The sequence below is a fragment of the Vanessa cardui genome, chromosome 12, assembly GCF_905220365.1.
Source record: "Vanessa cardui chromosome 12, ilVanCard2.1, whole genome shotgun sequence".
In the NCBI taxonomy this organism is placed as follows: domain Eukaryota; kingdom Metazoa; phylum Arthropoda; class Insecta; order Lepidoptera; family Nymphalidae; genus Vanessa; species Vanessa cardui.
In genome coordinates, this window is record NC_061134.1 from 12,185,753 (window position 1) to 12,205,213 (window position 19,461).

A 19,461-nucleotide genomic window follows, 5' to 3' on the forward strand; every position below is an offset into this window, starting at 1 on the left:
TCTTCCATTACACGCCACTTTGAATATGAATATAAAAACTATACGATAAATACACTTTTCTATCGATATACTTGTAAGAAGTTTTAATAGAGATGTGCGATGTTTAATTTTGCGTTCTTTTATTCCCATAATCCGATAGGACAATAATCTGACCGGAACGGTAAGCCCAGAATCAAACTAAAGATTTTCCGTGCTTTCCGAGGCAGTGCATTGTAATAATATCATCAAAATTTCATGTTCCTCTTGAGATTATCCGAATAATAAAACATGATTTTTACACGCCCAACCGATGCGTTTATCCTAACTGGATATCTGTAACTTTATAGCCAAACTAGAGCAAGAAAGCAGTCAATGCGGTTCGTATAATTCTGGCAAATGCATGGATGTTTGAGTAACTCGTGAACAACATGCGCGATACGAATCGAGTTCTGGTAATGTTTACGCAAACTGAATGCCCGCATTGTCAATATTGACAAGATCGCCAAATATTTTTCATTGCTTTACCTTTTTTTTGGCATAAAATAACTGTATTTATATTTCATCATTAGTCATATCATTGTCGACAAAATCTTTCCTAAATATTTCTTTTCGCCGACTTTTTGGAATTAGAATAGGAATTTAATGTCTGATACCCATAATATGATTGTACTGTAAATTTATTTCAAGAGTTTCTCAAAATATTACATACAGACATGTTATCAGTACAAATTGTTAAACTTATCACCAAGATCTCAATAAGTATCAGAAACCAAAGATTAAAAGAAATTATTTTCATAAAATCCGAAAATCTTCACGTTTGTCTTCACGAAAAAGAGTAACTACTGAGTTTCTCGCCAGTTCTTTTCGTTAGAACCTACTTTCTGAACCCGTGGTAGCTTCACTTAAAACAAATTTAAATGACGATTCAAAAGTGCTTGTAAAAGCCTACTTGAATAACGTATATATTGATTTCATTTTATTTGTTCATCATCAACATCCTTATCACCAAAATTGATTAGTGTAGTCAGGAATTATGTCAATTCGGCTTTCATTTCGCCCAAAACAAATGAGAGGCTTGAGTGTCTGATAAAGTTATCATTAAAATTGAACGCAATATTTTTAAAATTAAACGCAGCAACTAGATGAATAATATTTATATCCAAAGGCGTCTTTTTTGGAGTTGATGTTTTGAGCAGAATAAATTGCAAACGGATAAAATTAAAAGGGTACATCTTGTGACACTTTTATAAATTAACGATACCTCATTAAAAATCTGTTAAAGCTGTACGTGTAATTAAAAAAAAATAAACATTTAAAAGACCAAAATAGGGCAGATACGCCACCTGATGGCAAACGGGAACTGCCGACCATAGACTAAAATGTTATGCTTCTTGTATCTGTAGTTAAACTCACTCACATTTCAAACCGGAAGACAATAATACCAAATATTGCTTTTTGTTGATAGGATTTCTCACATCCATGCACTGAAGCTATCTCACAATCGAAAACATTGATATATATGTCTTTTATAGATGTTGACGTGTATATGCTTAATTAATCAGTGTTCCAATACAAGTGTTATACTTTATTTATAGTTTATATTAGTTTGTCACTTTGATTATCAACTTCTTGCGATCGTATCAGCTGGTTGCTATTGATTGGAACTTCTGAACAAAAGCTAGGATAACTTTTTACGACACATTTCTGTACAAAGTTTGTTCCTGCTTTTTGTCTGTATTTTTATATTATAAAGAATTTTGTTGAAAAATCAAATGATCTTTATTGATCTTCTTATGGAATTTTTGAATTTAGAAGTCGTAGTTTTGTTTTTAAACTTATTAATCTGTATTTTCTTTTTTTTTTCAATTGGCTATGCGATAGTCAGAACCGTCCATAGATGTTGGCGAAGTGTATATGGACAATCTGCGACCAATATTGAGAACTAAGAATTGTACCAATGAACAATGTGTGAAAAATATTAATTATTCCTTACATGACCACCAACGTTGACTAGAAAGCAATTATGTCTCACTCATCTATCTAACCAGACTGCAATTATACTAAATAGTGCCGTTTGATTGTGGAATATGTGATGAGTCAGCCACCTATTCTGGTGAGCTTGCACAAAGCTTTGCCGTATTGTAAATTGATAGTATACAAATATAAGGAAAATTGGCTACAATTCAGCGGACAGTATATTATGAAATCAATTGGTTGAATGATGCATATAATCATTCAGTTTATCTACTAGATGTAGGTACATTTAATTTTATGTTCACATAACATAAACATGAACTGAAAACATGAAGAACATATAAAATTGTCGGCGAGTCTAATAAAATTAGGGATTAAAACGGCTTTCGATGTCCCGATTTAAAATGCTACATGACGCCTAAAAATGGGTACCCATTATAAAAATCCGCGTGACTCCTTAATTACAACGGCTATCGTACCCCTGATCTTTAATTACATTAATTAATGGACCTCCAATGTGAATCTGACAGACTTGTATTTATGACCTTAGTATTTTGGACATCAAGGCTTAATACTTTGAAAGCAACGGATTTTAGTATCTCAGTAATTCTTATATGAATTTACGTATATTTATTAAAAGGATTACGGTTATTTTAGCAGAAATAATGAGTATATTTTAAAGAGTATCATATATATATATAATGCATATATGTATATGATGAATAGGAGTCGTGTGGATTGAAATTGGGTTTTATCAAAATATCATCAAACTGAAAAAGATAACCTTTAAAAATATTTAACGGTTCTTCTTGGTTGAATCAATATTCCAAGCCTATGAAGGTTTTAAGGCTTAGAATTATGTCCCACCTGATATTATAAATGTGAAAGTAAACGCTTGCACAACTTACTTGAATAAAGTAGGTACTCGTATATGTTTGAGAGATGAACCGAAATGGCTCAGTGGTTAGAACGCGTGCATTATAACCGATGATTGCGGATTCAAACCAGGTAAGCACCACTGAATATTCATGTGCTCAATTTATGTCTGTGATTCATCTCGTGTTCCGTGGTAAAGGAAATCGTCGTGAGGAAACTTGCATGTGTCTAATTTTATAGAAATTCCGCCATATGTGTATCCACGAACGTATAAAGCAGCGTTCCTCAACGGGAGAGGAGGCCTTAGCCCAGCAGTGGGAAATGTACAAGCTGTTGATGTGATGATGATGATTTATTACTAATTAGGATTTTAAAGTCATTATTTTAATATAATAATAACAGAATTTCACTCTTGTATATAGTACATTAAGTTTTGTTAAATCCTCTTAAGTAAGATAACTGAGACAGTGAAAAAACGTGATAATAATTGAGACACAACAAGAACTAAAATTGAGCTCAGTGCAGAACTAACTCGAACTTCAAATCTCAAAGTTTAATTGTAGCGCTTAAGGGTTATTTGCAGATCTACACTAGGACAATTTCGAAGCGAAGATAAGAATATATAGGTCTGCATAAAATCCGCTGCAGCGCTAGATTGTTTTAAATTTATCCTACAATTTTTGTTTAACAATGATACATTTACATGTCGGTAATACTCTGGTAATGTCCAACTGCTGGATTATGTTGGGCCTCTTCTCTCTTTTTGCTTGAAAATAATTTTGGTTTTGCTCCATCACACAGCTCCGATGCAGTTTCGTGGATAGGTATATGTGTGGCAGAATTTCATTGAAATTAGACACATGCAGGAAATTTCCTCAGGATGATTTATTTCTATAAACAATTAAGCAATTAAGCCTGTCTCAGCATTAACAAAGAACAAAAAAAATTAATAGGTTCTCTGTAAGTTAAATGTTTTTTATTGATTTGTAATGAGTAATCAAAAGCGGTCACGGCGAAAGACTTCGTTTGGAAGTCATACTTATTAAATATGAGTGGTCAATTGGAAGTCTTTAATCTTATTGGACAGTTCATCTTTGAGACATCTTCGTTTATTTGTCAACGAAGTTTTGAATAGAAGCAATATGATTTCGAATTCAAATTAATTATTTATTTTTATTAATAATTTCGTAATATTTTTTGGACGATTTTCAATTTGACGTATACCATTTTTAAGTGTCACGGGCCAAGCTCATAAGTAATCTTAGTTTATTATTGTGAGTCAATTTATCTAATTAGTGTACTATACCTGTACCGACGGGTCCGTTTTCTCAGCGTTACAATATAGTATTTTTAAATCAAGAGTGTATATGTTACTGTAAAACATAAGATTTACCAGTTTTTTATTTCCAAAATCTTAATGATTTACGTTTCGAATTTTTATCACCATTCACTCAATAAATATTAGGATTAATTTTAAAAGTACCTAAGGTTTTGATTAATAGTTAATTGAAATAAATGATTATAATTGAAATATTTTCCCATTGTTTTATTTCTAAAACTAACATCTACCAGCTGACAGCGGTTAAATCTAGAGGATAAACTGAGTTCGAATGGTAAAAGCCCGAAAAAATTGTCCCATTTTCAAAACACATTTACCAACTCATAGCCAACCATAAGAATTACTCTTAAATCTTAAGATTTACTGTTATTCGAGCTTTTACAGTAACATACATATATGACAGTCAAATTCCAGTCAACGACTTGCCATTAATAAGTACTAATGTAGTATACTTATCATAAAAATAGTCAATGGCTAGCTGATATGGTTGTTAATTTTGAAGTACTATAGCGTAACTCCAAGTAGGGTGCTAAAAGTTATGATGTTTGTTGTCAAGAGTAGCAGCTGAAGAAAGATTATGGGGTTTCATTTTTCTTTTTATAAATAACTAAATATTGAACAACATCACATATATTACTCTGATCAATGAATGTAGCTAAAGCACTTGTGTGATGGAAAGTCAGAAGTAACGACGGTACCACAAACGCCCAGACCTAAGACGACATAGAGAATTAATGAACTTTTCTACATCGTGCCGGGAATCGTACGGAATGCCGGGAAACCATTGTACATTACGAACATGGAGGTCTTCAAAAATCTTGATACTCATTTCGGTTCAATTAACAACATTGTTTATTTAGATTTCAAAACACGACAATTCTTAAAAAACGCTGATTTGAATTCTTGAAAGCGGGAACAAGAGCTAGTAAACTTACAAAACGGGATGCGAAAGACCGACTCAAGAGGAGGGTTTAAGTTTGAAATACCCCGTTATTAACCGGAGAGACTTTCTGAGAAGTAAACAAGATGACTTCAAAGAGTTCAGTGTTTATTAATCAAAAGACTTAATCATTTAACGTACCCTTTACATATTACGGTGTTTGTAATGATAAATATACACGTATAACATTTCCATGGGGAACAGCTGTATTGTTTTAAGATATCGCTAATCTAATGAAGTGGTTTAAGTAAGGTTTGCTTGAGTTTGTACGCGTATACTCAAGACAACGCAAGATTGCGCAATAATTGTGCGAAAGTGAACATATGTATATTGCAGAACTTCCGAAATTATTATATAAATAGTTAAGCTGTGACTGAACACAAATTTGATGTTTGAATGAATTGTTAACAAATAAACGATCATGATAGTTCTTAAAAATTTTGATAGTACCGGATCGAATTAGGCGTTATCAAAATCAGCCCAAGTATTTAGGAGTAATGCTCTAAGACATATGAATATAAGAGATATACATATATATAAACATACATCGACAATTCGAAATATAATATAACACTGCAAGTGAGAGCGACCCAAGCCCGCAGTCAGTGAGTTTAATTGTACCTTCGTTAATATGATGACAGGACCAGTATCCCTAGTGCGAATTTTGCTGAGTAACTCGCATAACTTCACAATCGCGTTAAAGAAAATTACATTTAAAAAAAATATTAAATGTCATAATTGTCATCCCCACTCTCAAAATGGAAACAACCAATCGCAAGCGTTAACGTTCTCATTTTGGAATGTTAGTTAATGTTCAATGCTCGTTAAGGGGAGGTAAGTAACTTAAACGCACTCATCGTGGTTAAGTTTTCTGTCATTTGAAGGCGTCATTTGTTTTAATTAAAATCTAATAAGTAAAATCTTGCATTTCAAACAATTGTCTTTCAAATGATACCGAAAATTATTATACGAAAATTGTCCAAGCGTAAATCATGTAATTCTTTCTTGAATATTAAATTGTTAAATATTTGATTATTTTAATTTCATACAATAAACAATTTAAAATTCTTATGACAATATAAGTAGCCGTATTTTGTTCTTTAAGATCGAATACGTTCTCCAATTTTTATTAAAATTATAAATGTGTAAGTTACTCTGCCAGTAAGCTATTCACGCTTAAATTGTTGAACCTGTTTTTGAAGAAATTTGGTACGGAAATATTTTAAGATATATCTATAGATATATATAGATAATATGTGTAAAGGTAAAGTTATTAATTTAACGAATGTAGAGCCACATTTTCAACTAATAATAATATAATATTAACTAAAAGCTTTTAACGATTACTAAAATCGAATTTGAATCATAACGATAAAAAATACGTATATATGTAATATGTAGGTCTACAAGTAAAGATTTTAGGATCAATCTCCTCTCACCAAATTCCTTTAGAAGTTATTTGTTTGCAAGGAATCAATATAATGGAATCTTTTATAAAAGCCATAAAAGATTGTGAATATGTCAGTTATATTTGACGAATGTTTTTAATAATGGCTTTTGACAAAGTTGGAGATACATCAAATAGAAAGCTATTGATTTATACAAATAAATCAAAAAATATATAGAGAATATTATTTATATTATCGAAACTTAGAAAGGCTTATGTTAGATTTATTTGGTAGTAGGGCTTTGTGCAAATCCGTCTATCCATCTTATTGGGTATATGTATCCAGGTTTGCCCAATAAGATAGGGAATAATAATTATATTATATATTATACTGCTCAACACAATGACTGGTTATTGTTATGGAACTTTGAATGGTGAGTGAGCCAGTGTAATTACTGAGTCAAGTGTAATTATCATGTAGTACTAAGAGAATATCTCATTATATCTTAGTTTTTAAATGTAGTAATCTGACAGTACCATATTTGTGAAGTGGTGAACAAATGCCATTAGGTGGTCGAATGTCCAGTCTTTCTAACTATTTTTAATAAATATACATTCCAAGCGTCAATAGCGTAATGGTTTACTGGTCGCATAGAGATATTAAAGTCGCAGGATCGATCCTGACCTCTTGGGCCTATCCTACCAACTCCTAGACAAGTGATAAGCTTAAAAGAAGAGATGAATAAGAGTGTTAGTAATCCTTATTAATTTGGGACATTATTAAAGTTATTAATTTCGGGATATTTACCATGTATTTAATTTTTGTTCGGTGGAGCTCCATATTTCGACATTGTCTACGAATGTCTTGTTCACGAGACTGAAGTTTGCGAGTAGATGTTGATAATGTTAGAAGTGTCCATATCGAACTACCTCCTTTCTCGTACGTTTGCTACATAAACACCGGTCACCACTACTATTGTCACTTTCACCCCTACCATTGTCGTTATTTATATTTATTTTATGTACACTCGACACTCGATCCCGTGTTTTGCAGACGAAACTCACCGTATCGATTCGCGATTTTTTTATTATTTCATTGTTTGAATAATTTTATTATTGGATTTGGGAGATTGCTAGTATTCTTTGCAATAACTAAACATCATTTATCCAGTTGACCGAAACAACCAAGTCACGTGTAAGATCAATGCAAAACTTTGCTCATAAATAATCAACACTGTGTACAGCTTCAAAAAATCATCCCGTATCGTAACATTAACTTTACTAGCCAAGAGTTGAATCGTATGCGTGCCATTACTTGTACGGAATCGAATTCTTCAGGTACTCAATCCAGTAAGCGCTTCGAAATCGGACGCTGTATTAATATCGTGTGTGGCCATAATACCTTTGTTATACACGAAATATAATGCTTAATAATGCATGTGTCTGTAATTACGAGGAAATGATTTTAAAGTTTATATGTGCAAAATACATTTTGTCAAACATTTCTTCCTTTCCTAAGATTTAGGTTCTGAAGTCCGTTTACTAATAAATTAAGATCGAAAATTATCTTAGTTAACCAAGCCTCAAATTCTTCGAACTATTCAAATATTCCCAATCCCTTGAATGCTCATCCCTAATACACTATGCTAAACATTTTAAATCTACCAAGCGTATACCAGATGGAATATCCCGCCGTGAAATTATTCAGAAACCTTCCAAACCTTTATTAAGTATTACAATTTTTCCGTGACCCAATAAAACGCATAGCCCAAACCCTCATCTCGGTCAAGACGGACTATGTATAGGACTCACAAAAGCAACTTTCAGACCCAATTTCACCTTCGTAAATGATGGATTTTTAAAACGCTTTGAGAATACTTTTCCTCATGCGACAATACATCAATCAACCTAACCTGCATACATTTTTAATTCCCTATTACTCACACACTTGCAGTTTTCAAGATAGCTGTATTAACTGTGTCTCTTATAAACATCAGCCTAAACTTCAAATTCCAAAATTATAAGATTCAAACCAATACTCCATTCCAAATTTAAAATTTTTATGTGATGAAGTTTTAAAATACCTTTAAAGATTGTTGCTGATTAATTCAGAGAAGTCATACCGACATTCCTATTTCGTATTTACAGAAATGACGAATTTCCATACAAAAGGGACTTCGTAACTTGAGGACATCAATTTGAAAAACCCTTCCTTGGAACTCACCTACTTCCTTAAGTAATTGCTGTGCAAATATTTCCTGTTAAACCAACCATTACTGAATGTGCGTTGAAGGTCTTTTGACTTTGACTTTGGTCAGTCATTCATACACTTCACTGATCGTATGTATATGATATTCATTAGTAAATATTTACCATATTTATTCAACTCGATATTGATATCATTAAAATATTTAACTGGAATCAAAGTAGTACTAGTAAGATCACGCGTTAGAAAAATATTATATTGAGAAATTATAGAAAAATTTGTACTTACTATCATTGATGATATTATGAAATTATGTAGATCGCCGCTGATGGAAAATATTGTGAGGAAGCCTGTGTGCCTTATTTCAACGAAATTCTGCCACATGTTTATCAGCCAACCCACATTACAGCAGAGTTGTGGAGTATGCTCTGAAACTTTTTCTCAAAGAGAGCTAGGAGGAGGACTTAGCCCAGCAGTGGGAAATTTACAAGCTGTTAATATTGTTTGTTGTTGGTATTGTGGTTTAGTGGTTGGATATCTACCAAAACGAGAATGCACAAAGCCCTATCAAGTCCAATATTTCTCTATCTATAACATAATACAAACTAACTAATTAACAATCGCACAGATGCTACCCGCATTTCAACTCGCTTCTTTGGATTATAAATCACGTGTTCCGTCGACATTACTATCGCTCACTAATCCGAGAGATAAGCATTAATTTCTTTATAGAATTTTATAGAAGATCGTTTCCATATTTTGCAAAAATATTTTACACTTATAATCGAAGCTAAAGCCTGTAAATTTCCCACTGCTGGGATAAGGCCTCCTCTTCCATTAAGGAGAGGGTTTGGAATATATTCCATCACGCTGTTCGAATGCAGGTTGGTGGAATGCACATGTGGCTGAATTTCGATGAAATTAGACACATGCAGGTTTCCTCACGATGTTTTCCTTCACCGCCGAGCTCGAGATTAATTATAAACACAAATTAAGCACATATATATGTAGTGGTGCTTTCCTGGGTTTGAACCCGCTATCATCGGTTAAGATGTACGCGTTCTAACCACTGGGCCATCTCAGCTCCAATGTATGTATTGATATAATTCGTCACGGTGTCTATTCTCAAGGGAGACCAGTTTACAAGTGTGTGCGTAAATGAGTACATTCTCTATTCCTTCACTATCATAATCCAATAGGACATTAAATCTGACACTACCGAACAAAAACATGACCAATGGGTTTATGTTCTTTCCATGGAAAGGGCGTGTACGCCCTTTCTGACTCCAAGCCTTACTGTGAAAATTTCGACGGAAAAACGCAATAACTTTTTAAGCATTAGTTTGAACTCGAATTCTGTGGAACTAGTCACTAAATGAATTAGGCATTCAAGAAAAAAAAGATACAAAGTCTACGGAACTATCTCTTGTATATTCACTATTCAACACATGTCACTATTACTCGTCAATCGACAATGTAACAAAGCCATTCTTTGATAGAAAAGGATGCGTTAATGTGTTGACAACAAATCAGAGAGAGAAAGATAATATTTTAAAAAATCGCATTGAAGAAATTTTCATAACGAAATCAAGACGTTTCCATTGTTTAGCGACAGAAATATAACTAGAATAGAATTACTATATATTCCGGACGGACAAACACGACATTTTAGAATGCAAATGAGTTGCAAGGGGTAGGGAACCCTACTTAATCACGGACAAGCCTTCTGCTAGTTACCATAACTGGGATTAATTGATTAGAACAAATAAAACTAATTCTAAAAGGAAAGCTAATTCGTATTTGTTAGAGCAACGTTACAGACCGCAATGGAAAAAGTATTCATATGTATAAAACAGAGCCGAAATGGCCCAGTGGTTAGAACGCCTGCATCTGAACCGATGACTGCGGGTTCAAACCCAGCCAAGCACCACTGAGTATTCATGTGCTTAATTTGCATTCGTAATTCATCTCGTGCTCGGCGGTGAAGGAAAAACATTGCATGTGTCTAATTCCATAGAAATTCTGCCACATGAGTATTCCAGCAACCCGCATTGGAACAGCGTGTTGGAATATGTTCCATACTGCAAAAGGAGAGGGGAATACTGAAGGAAGAGGACATACATACAACAACAACAACAGCAACCCAACAGCCTGTAGGCTGTTGTTGTTTTTGTTGTTGTTGTATGTATGTCCTCTTCCTTCAGTATTCCCCAGTATAGTGGCAAACCCAGGTTTGCCACTATACTGCTGAACAGAACAAAATTGCTTTCGCTATATGTTCTGTATCGAAGATATATCCTTCTATACAAATTCCTTTACTATTCAGGCTATTCGTATGCGGAACTCTCTTCCTGTTGAAGTAAGACGTGCACAATCACTTGCTTCATTTAACACTATGTTGAGACAATACTATCTTGCACTTTAATTGATGTACTTAATTTTTTTTTGTTCACGAGACTTTATTTAGTATTTTTTTATATAGTACATATATGTATGTATTTTCTATATCAGGTACATTATTTTATTTTATTTTTAAATATATTAATATTTCATTGTATTTATTTATCATGATTATATCTGTGTCTCTTCTCTACCTTAAGGTTGCCTGAAAGAGATCGCTATTTTAGCGATAAGGCCGATTGTGCATCTTTCTCAATCGTGTTTAAATTATTTATTTATTCGTGTACAATAAAGGGTATTCTGATTTTATTTGATGTAAATTTGTTATTAAAAATCATCGAAACTTTAATTAAATCGTATATGAAAGTAATACACAGAGAGAAAAAGAAGGAAACGCCCCAAGGAATATATCGTTTTTCCCTCGACGATTGGTGCTAGTCTAATCTTCTGTAAGCCGCGTAAAAGAATTTGGTTCCAAAAATATCTACAGCTCCGAACCGATCGTATGGGAAAAATTAATACAAAATAATCTTCCATTTTCCCACCTTGTAGTTAAAAATTCCAAGAATCCTTTCTTAGCGAGCATTCAAGTCGCAAAAGGGTCAATTGTGTTAATTTTCAAATCAATCCAATTCAGTTACAAAACTATAGTTTCTAAGATTTCATGATCGCTTAAATAATTGCACACCTTCAGATTTGGATTCCTAACGACCCATCAGAGATCAGATGAAGCACCATAATGACTTTAACAGCCCTCTGATCCTCCTGAGCACTGAATATCATTCTACTAACTTGGTAACTCCGAGACATAGAATTTAGTATCGCAGAAACCAAACCTGCCTTCTCAAAACCAGTTATACGTGTTCTCACGAAGAGTTGATTTAAAGTTCGGAAATAATTTCTGAGTTTGCTTAATTTGTGTTTAAAATTCATGTCGCGTTTCGCGACCGGCGTAACTCTGTCGGTTCATTCTTTTCGAACAATGTTTCGGAACAAATTTTAATGCGCCCGTAGCCGCGAATCCACAGAGAAGTGACAGATTATGTTCCTTAGAACTTTGCATCGGGATGATAATGAATTATTAATCGTTTGAAAGAATCGGTAGAGATCACGTGTTAAAACGAATTATGTTTTAGGAGATTCGTTTGGTTTTACTGAAATAAGTCCACTGTCAGATATGGCTATTGTATTTCATAAAATTAATCCTGTGAAATGTCTTTACCGTAAATGAGGATCAATAAATTTAATAGTTTCTATGCCTTTGTAAGAAATGTTAATAATTATCGATTGTTTAATGTTTCTCTGTTTGTTTAATTCTAGAATATTTGTTAACGTTGGTAGATAACCAAATACATACATATGTATTGAAAGAGAAGGTACACAGATTTATTGAAGAAGGTAAATCCGTAATATAATAAAATATCCGGATCTCTGAACATAAAATTCTCTTATAAGAATTATTCTTGTATCTGTTTGGGTGTTATAGCCTATTTGTCTTAGGGCTAAATTATATGAAGATTTGGTAGTAAATGAACATTTACTACTCGTGCAGAGATAGCCCAATTAATATGACGTTAGTTTAGAAAACAATTTAGACGTTAAAAATGACTACTAAAAACTTGGTGTCATAGCTTTGTGCAAGCCCGTCTGTCTCATCATATATTAATACTTAGTATGTAATATTCCAGCTTAAAGGTAGAGTAAGCCAGTCTAACTACAGGCATATAAAATCTGAGTTCCCAAAATTGGAAACGCATTGGCGATATCAGGAATAGTTAAAAAAATTAACAGTGATGACCACTTAGCATCAGATCCCTTTGGTCGTGTGCCTATCAATTATATTAAAATGCTAAAAATGACTTGGGGGCTGGGGTAATTATAATCAATATGGATTTTTCTATACGGTTAAAATACGGTTAATTATATGACTTGAAATCGTATACAGAAAAACACCTATGTTTGGAAATTCCCAAAGTAAACGCAATTGTACGGAACCATATTGCAAGTGTTTCGGACTGTATCGTATTTATTATAATTATAACGAAGTGATAGTTAATAACGTCAGTCGTCGCGTGTTAATTCTTTTTGCATTATTCTCGGTGATCTTAATGTAAATGAATGTAAATTTATATTACATTTAGCACTTCCGACGTTGAAAAACCAGGTTAGGGTGCACGGACCCGGACTAATTATAATATCATCAACTATCTATCTATCTATATAGCTCAATGGTATATCAGTTGACTAGTGTAGTAAAGTAAGGTGAAGTAACAGCCCGTAAATTTCCCACTGCTGGGCTAAGGCCTCCTCTCCTATTGAGGAGAGAAATTTGGAACATATTCCACCACGCTGTTCCACCATGCTGTGGAATGCACATGTGGCAGAATTTCGCTTAAATTAGACCCATGCAGATTTCCTCATGATGTTTCTTTCACTGCCGAGCACGAGATGAATTATAAACACAATTAAGCACACACACATATATATAGTGGTGCTTGCCTGGATTTGAACCCGAAATCATCGGTTAAGATGCACGCGTTCTAATCACTGGGCCATCTCAGCTCTAGTGTAGGCCACGGCTCAACTTAAATCATCAGCCAATTGTCTAATCTATTTCTAGTACGAAATAAATGCTTCGTTTGACTCGAAGATAAAAAAATAGCAATGCTTTGAGTACAGTGACGGTATTCTACTATTCTTGGTAAATGGGAATTTTTCAAATTTTTCTGAGATGTTCGGTTTGTTACTTCTTTTTTTAAATTTTTACGCGCTTCAAAATTCTTTTTTTTTTAAAAACCTTTTTATAGTTCATAATTTTCAAATTAATAAAATTATGTATTTTTTATAATAAGATTTGCTTGTATTTTTTTTAATGTAACTAGTTTGTCTTAGGTTCGAGTACGACTTCATACGAACGGATCGGTTACTGAAAACGTCAATCAATTTGGTACACTGACAGATGACAGTGGAGCTATAGCTGGTAATTAATAATTTTGATACATGTGTATCGAGTATAACGGTCGCACTATATTTAAATTTTTAATCTATTTAAGTCTCATTATTATCCCATGTATAAACGATTTTTTTTAAATATAGAATGATTGGAGAGAAAACAATATTTTTAAATAGAGAATACATTCGAAAAATTTTAATTATTGGAAATAATCGGTGCTGCCTGGAATTAAAAACATGTACATAATAAAAAAAATCAAACAATTGTGAAGATAAAACATATATATGAAGAAGTGTGATGGCTTGTTGATTTTAAAAAGAAGGACAAGATTAAATAATCGGTAAACATCGCACGACGGGACATAATCCAATCAAGTGTTCTGATTAAATGAGTTTTTAGTGTGTATTTTAAATTTAGACTTTGTTTCATTTTTTAAGTAATTTTTTCTTGATGTTTCCTCAGAGGCAGAGCTTTTTGAAACTCCGGCCAGGTGGAGTAGTACCACTCATTCATCAGGTATTCTGCCAAAATTTGATATTGTTTTGTTCCGGCTTCAATGGTGAGCCAGTGTAACTACAGGCAGGAGATGTAACATCTTTGTTCCCAATGTGGGTGTCGATTGGCGATGTAAGCAAAAGTTACTTTTTCTAAAACCAAACAATATGGGCGGTGACCACTTAACAGTAGGTAATCCACTTACCTATCACATAAAAAGTAGTATGTTACTATTTCAAAAATTTGAAACGTATATAATATTAGTATGCTTGAATAAATAAATATATATATGAAAGTTCTCTTCGAAGGTAATTAATTGCGTAGGTTTTTATCCAATACAAACTTGTCCCCTAACGATGTTTTCTTTTATCATTGACTGTGATTAATTACATAGAAAAGTCAGATAAAATACGAAGAAACACTGCAAATATTCTTATACAATAAATGATCAATAAATATTTTATTACTTTCAAAAAAAAAACTTTATCGTTGTTATGTGCCAATCTTGTTAAGTCATTAAGATTAATTTCTACCCAATCCCTTACAATTAAAAATAACATCTATGAAATAGATAAAACCAATAAAACCCTACAGTATATCTATCAAAAAACAATACGAGAATACTTTAACAAATATGTTTACAAATTACCTTTTACACAATAATATACTGGATCAATCAAGGGGCTCGTATCGCTTCTTTCTTTTGATTGTTGGGGCAAGGGCACCGTGGCTGACACCGGCTCCAAATATACCAATAATTATAACTACATGATATAATCGTTAATCGACTTTTAAGTAGTCTAATATTTTTCATTTCATTTAACTTAGGAAGACTCTAAAAAATATGTTGAATACGCAATTATTTTTATTACTTTTTCGTGCATATTCATTTGTTTTGAAATAGTGTTTTGTTTGAAGTCGGTTTTTCTTTTTGTTAAAATTTTTGTTTATTAGAATTGTAGTCCCTTTGGAAAGATTTCTCATTAATAATTTTATGGAACTGTTATACTCGTACAAAATAATCATTTATAAGAAATCTACTCTATAGAAATCTACAATAGTTCAGTTACAGACATGTTTCTTAATATGTTTGAATTTGTTTTATTGGAAACTTCGATTATGTACAATTTTTATGTGATTTTTAAATTTAGAAATATACACGAATATTAAATTAGTTCTATAAAAATGTCCAGGCGAATGCTGAAATACATTATTTTAAAAACATTATTCATAAAATGATTACTAGTAAAGTAATATACTGTAGAATACAATGAAATGTCGTATATAATAAAAATGAAGGGTAATTTTCTCGCTATTTTTGTTAATTTGATTTTAAAATTAACAAAAATAGTAAATTCTACGTATAAATTGTATGTAATACAAACTTTTCCTACATTTTAGGAATTATATTTTGTATCTGTGCTTTATTTTATTTTTATTATGAAACAAAAATATTATTTTATTTAATCGGACATTGAAACAGTACAGAATATTATCTGCCGTGAATGATATCTGTTATCTTGTCTTTTTCGAAATTAAAAAAAAGAATCCAAACAGAGTTAACTTAAAATTGAATAAATACATTGCCTTTAAAACACACAGCTTAAGGAATTATTTATTTATCACAAGTCAAATTCTAAAATCAAATATAACTATAAATTATATAACAAAGTGTACATTACCTGGCCGCTATACTTTCAGTGTCGTTTCAGATCTCTGGTAATCATTTTGTCATTTCGATTCGTATCATGCCATCATAATAAAGTTACCCCATATCTTTGATGTAGCACATCATAAGCAATATGAAAAATCACAACACTTATCACAAAAATAATTCAAACGTTAGTGATAAAGAAAAAAAAAAACGACGACGAAATTCCAAAAAAAAAAAAAATCGCGTTTGAATTAAATTCAAATTTCGAATGTTATATTCGTACTGTCAGTGCGGCTGGGAACGAACGCTCAGTACAACGGACAAGGTTAGACTGAGCCACTGAGGGGTGAACCGTGGCGCGCGCAAAACTGTTGATTTCGCCTTTGCAGACTCCGTTGAGTTAGTGCGAAAAATTAGGTACGGTCTTTGTGCATTGTCCTTTTTCCGAATGTGCGATGTTTGCTTCCCACTCTAATGTGGCAAAAGGGATATTCTGGCGTCCGGAAAATTGGTTTATCAACGCCCTACAACACTTCGTACTAGGCGTTCTATGTGAGTATTTCATATATCTCAAACGATTAAACTTTGATTTTATTTATTAAGACTTCTTGTATCGAATAAAAATATATGCTATATATTTATTTAAGTATATTTTTACCGTTTCGTATGTCTACTGGGTACATAAACAACAGATTTAGTTCAGATCGGACCGGTAAAAAGTTATTGGAGTTTTGTATCGAAACATTTCAGGAACACCCGGGAACTAGGTACGTGAAGTCATTGGTGCTGTGCCTGAAACTTTACCAAATGTGTCAGATTTCCAGTCCTTCTAGTATATAAATAGACAGCCCTATATTTGCGTACTCAGTACTCACTCTTGTGCGCAATAATAAATACTGCGTAGCTGTGGTATCCTGGAGATTGGTCTGAAATTGGTTAGGACGAAATTATCATCATTTTTATTGAGTAAAGTAACAAACACAATTAATACAATACATTTATTTTCGCGTATGTTACAAACAATTATGAATTGAAATTTTCTATGTAATTATTATATATTTATTATTTGAGTTAAAGTTTATATGTATCATATTTATTACTTAAACAGACGGCTTGACGGATTTTGATGAAATTTTAAACAAAGATAGTTTAATCTAACATGCAGTTTCCTCCCATTTGTGAGCGTCCTTTTAACATTTATATATGATGCAAGAAAATGAAATTCCACGCATTTAATATAGGTATACTTTTTTACACTTTGTAACAAATATAAATCATGTTATTACGTACGTATTTTAATGTGGAATTTTTGTTTAAAATGTTGTGAATAACAGCAGTAATTTACCGCTTAATTCTGTCAGCGACTTCGCCCGAGTGAGACTTGGAATAATTCATATGGAGAAATATTTCGTTGATTATTATTAAACGCGTGCATTTCACACTGTTAACTACTCTTGTTTTGTTCAACAAAACTTTGATATTGCAACAATTATAAACAAATGACGGCATTACATTTTATCCCATTACAACAACAACAACAGCCTGTAAATTCCCACTGCTGTGCTAAAGACCTCCTCTCCCTTTGAGGAAAAGGTTTGGAACATATTCCACCACGCTGTTCCAATGCGGGTTGATGGAATACACATGTGGCAGAATTTCTATGAAATTTGTCACATGCAGGTTTCGCGATGTTTTCCTTCACCGCTGAGCACGAAATTAATTATAAAGACAAATTAAGCACATGAATCAGCGGTCAATCATCAAATCATCAGTTAAGATGCAAGCGTTTTAACCACCGGGCCATCTCGACTCTTTAGAGTCGATCTCTATCCCATTAGACTCTTGGATAATGCAAAGTTCAATTTATTCTTTTACTAGTTGTCGGCCGCGGATTCGCTCGCGTTTTAGTTAGTTGTCATGAGTTAGGTAAATAAATAAAAAAATTAATAAAAAGAAAAACCGACTTCAAACAAAACACTATTTTAAAACAAATAAATATGCACTAAAAAGTAATAAAAACAATTGCGTATTCAATATATTTTTAGAGCTCCGTTCCCTTCCGTTCCGTTACTGTGCCATTGATCCTATGCTCAGAACCTTACCAAACTTTCACTAAACTACCCTTATAGTAAAAAAAGAAGCATAAAAATTGGTTGGCGCAATTTTGAGTTATTCACCTATTTATCGCGCACATGCAAAATGCAACTTTAAGACTTATATCGTTTTCACATGGATACCATCATCGGAACTGGACTTAATTAAAATGGGACTACACGGGAAGCACAAGCTATCAAAAAAAAAATTATCAAAATCAGTGCACCTCCTTTTTGAAGTCGGTTGAAAAGTAGCCTATGTCCTTCATAAGAGTTCAAGATTGCTTCAAAACTAATTTCATCAAATTCAGTTCGTTGATTTGGTCGCGAAAGACCGACAGACAAACAGAGTTACTTTCACATTTATAATATTAAGTATACATTTATGACGTCGTTTTAAAATTAATAATTTTATTATGCGTGTACAGATATACACATAACGATTTTTTGGGAGATTAAATGTAAATGGAAATTAGATTTTATATGCAGATATCACTATTTATTTTTATAGTAACAGTGCATATAAATTATACGGCACATAAAATATGTTTTTAAAAAGAGGTACTGGGTTCTAGCGCTTCATGCTAGTCAGGGTTGAGGGTAGATCCAAGTCATGATATATTCTACCACGAAACAGAAATCTTGAGTTTCAATACTGTCACTGTCTCTACAGGTACGATATACATTATTTAAGTTCGCAAATATGATGGCGGCTTGACAACGAAATGCATGATTCACACAGGTGGCTATTTATTATCAGCTACACAACATCGATTAAAAAGAAACGACACAATACGAAACTTAATGATACATGAACAATAGTTTCATCTAAATGAGCACATTATGTTTGAAAGCATATTATAAATTTAATTATACAAGACACAGTTTGTTTCTAATGATATAAGTTTTAAGCCCTATCTTTTAGAAAATTGACATAAATTTACATTTATGTCAATTTTCTAAAAGATAGGGCGTACGTAGCCTGTAAATTTGCCTCATGGTCTAAGGCCTTTTCTCCCTATGAGGAGAAGCTTATTTCACCGCGCTGCTGCTACGGGTCGGTAGTTACACACGTAGCAGAATTTCGATGAAATTAGTAACATGCAGGTTTCCTCACGATGTTTTGTTTCGCAAATACAAATTAAGCACATGGAAATTCAATGGG

The 19,461-nt window shown here is 32.8% G+C and overlaps 1 protein-coding gene across 1 annotated transcript in view; it reads right to left on the reverse strand.

The window, feature by feature from the left end:
• LOC124534263 (5-hydroxytryptamine receptor) overlaps positions 1-16,515 on the reverse strand; it is a 126,126-nt gene extending 109,611 nt beyond the window's left edge. The window contains exon 1 of the mRNA XM_047110012.1: positions 16,232-16,515. The gene's annotated coding sequence lies outside the window, so the exon portion shown is untranslated. The remainder of the gene's footprint in view (positions 1-16,231) is intronic.
• Positions 16,516-19,461: the final 2,946 nt, after the last annotated feature.